This window comes from Amia ocellicauda, chromosome 19 (genome assembly GCF_036373705.1).
Source record: "Amia ocellicauda isolate fAmiCal2 chromosome 19, fAmiCal2.hap1, whole genome shotgun sequence".
Taxonomy (NCBI): Eukaryota; Metazoa; Chordata; class Actinopteri; order Amiiformes; family Amiidae; genus Amia; species Amia ocellicauda.
This window is the reverse complement of record NC_089868.1, coordinates 25,225,428-25,227,927: the sequence shown is the minus strand read 5'-3', so window position 1 is coordinate 25,227,927 and position 2,500 is coordinate 25,225,428. Positions and strand designations below refer to the sequence as shown.

The window sequence follows — 2,500 nt, the reverse complement described above, 5'->3', positions numbered from 1 at the left end:
TCGATTCCAGACCTGGCCAGCAGCTGCCAGACTGACACTGTGTACATATCTGAATTCTGAAATATTTGATGTTCTTGTATATTTGCAGTCTGGATCTCCCTCAGACACACTGAGTTGTTGAAACCACTGTATCTACAATGGCCGCCTCCTGTTCAGTGTTGAAGACTCTTTCTTGGGTTTGTCTAAACTTCTATAAATGGATATAATGAAATGGTTAAGGAAGATCCAACAGAAAAACTCCTGAAGTGTATATCGTATAGTACTGTAATACAGTGAAGTAATCTATGGTCACTTACCTAGTCCCATTCCTGAATGCTCTAATTATTGATGCCACCGTTGACCTGTTCAGAGTGGGCTGCTCCCTCTGCCCAGCCCCTCACATTGAAAGGACATGATTATCACATGGTCAATGATAGTGGCACACATGTCACTGGAAACATGTGTTCTGTGTCTCCCCTCTGAGCTGCTGTGCCACCGTGCACACGCACCCCTGTCCTCTATGGGCTCGTGGTTGAGTTGGCCAACACCATGGCCAATTTCATGCCAACACCAACTCACTGTTATATGTGATTAAGGACTGATTGCTGATTGAACAAGTAGAGATTCACACGTGTGGGAGTGCATGTTATTGACTGTGAAGAAATGTTCTAATTTTGTTTGACAAAACTTACCCAAATGATTTTCGAGTCTTGTGTAGAGAGTTGTGTTTACTGTTTTGCATAAATGTGAAAGCAACCATAAATGACCTGCTGTTTTTCAGTAATGTGTTCTGTTCTGCTCATCTAGGTTATGGTGTTGGTCATGTGGACCACAGTTTCATTCACATTGACTTAGAAAACAAGAAAAACTGTAATCAGACAACACACCCTGCTGTCTCGTATCCGGCGCTGATTAAATCCTGTTGACTGATACACTAATGGGGAAATGAAACTTGGTGATCTTTATGATGATGGAAGTGCTTTTGTCTCATATTCTCAGTGACCTTTACAACCAGGCCGCTGCAGCCAAACACGACTGCTGCTGCTCCTGCTGCTAGTATTAACTGTTACACCAGGATACACTGCGCTGAAGCGCCTGGGACACTTTGGTCCACTGAGACACCCCCGTCCCAGAGGACATGCTGCTGCCCTCAGCTACATGTGTGTGATTGACTGACTGGTACACGCACTCACTGACTGATCTGAAAGATACACCGACTCTCTGCCTGTGTCGCCTGTTCGGGTTATTATTATGATTACACGCTTTTCAGTGTTTTATGGACAATAATTAACATGAAAAGAAAGATGTAATCCTGAACATCAACTGGCTCTTTATTGAATACATTTTGTAGAAATTTAAAAAGGAAACGTCATGAACATGCACACACACAGTGCAATGAATGCATGTGTGAATAAATAACTTTATACCGCAATGCACAGGTTAAATAACATGGAGAGAAACAAAAAAGATATGGTTTCAAAGCAGCATCATGTCACAGTCCGCATTCTCTTGTTTAGAAACATTACAAGCGAGGCAGCAATTCAAGTTGACTTTATTTTCATTCAGAAGGCGAACCTCTCTGTCTTTGGCAGATATATCAAACAGTAACAGCCTGGCAGACATTTAAAGTAAGGCAGTGCGATATTCCAGGACAGAGCTCTTCAGTTCTCAGTGCATGAGGGGAACACTGACCATCAAAATACCCATATGAAATGATTGTATTTAATATTAAAAGGTCGTTGAAAAAAACACACTATGCCAATATTTTTAAACCTGTTCTTTCAAGGCCACAACCCGTGAGCTTTTTAAACTCTCTGCGTCTCCACTGGACTCGGGAAACTGCTTCAATTGACCCCATTAAGAGAATCATTAACTGGGTTAACTCACTCCCAGCTCAGGTGGGTGAAGCCTCAGGCAATCTCTCTGTCTCTCGGGTGTCGGGTGCTCTGGTGTGAACAGGCGGGCAGAGCGGTCCTGAGGGGACCCCCATAGTGACCCCCCTCAGTCCCACAGACTCTGCAAGGCTCTCCCTGACGCTCAGTTTGGTTCAGTTTCGTAAATACAGCCTCCAATACAGTAATCGAGCGCCAAAGAGATTAAAAAGCAAAGTGGGTGCGAGTCCCCTGGCCCAGGCCTGCCCACCGTGGGGTGACGGTCAGAGCATGAGACAACACCCGCAGTCAGAAAGACAACCACTGAGTGTGTGAGAAGGGCTTTGGCAGTTTCGAGGCAGTGTGTGAATTGCATACATTAGGGGTTGTTTGGTCTTGCTGTTGCATTGTGGTTCAGCTGCCATCAGGAAGTCATTAGCAGCGCAAAGGCAGCTTGTGGTGAAGTCAATGTTAATGCTGAGTCTAATGCAATTAAACCTACTTTTGAACTTTTGAACTTTTGTGCTGCTCTGAGCATGTGTGTGTATGTGGTTGTGTGTGTTGAGTGATTGTGTGTGTGCTTGTGTGGGTGTGTGTCTGTGTGTCTCTGTGTATAAACCACCCTGTCCTGAGTCCTGCAGTCTGTCCAG

The 2,500-nt window shown here is 44.6% G+C and overlaps 1 protein-coding gene across 1 annotated transcript in view; it reads right to left on the bottom strand.

Moving 5' to 3' along the window:
• Window positions 1-1,284: 1,284 nt before the first annotated feature.
• Window positions 1,285-2,500, bottom strand: part of LOC136714774 (uncharacterized) — a 3,435-nt gene continuing 2,219 nt past the window's right edge. The window contains exon 2 of the mRNA XM_066692384.1: window positions 1,285-2,500. This exon is cut by the window's right edge and continues 418 nt beyond it. The gene's annotated coding sequence lies outside the window, so the exon portion shown is untranslated.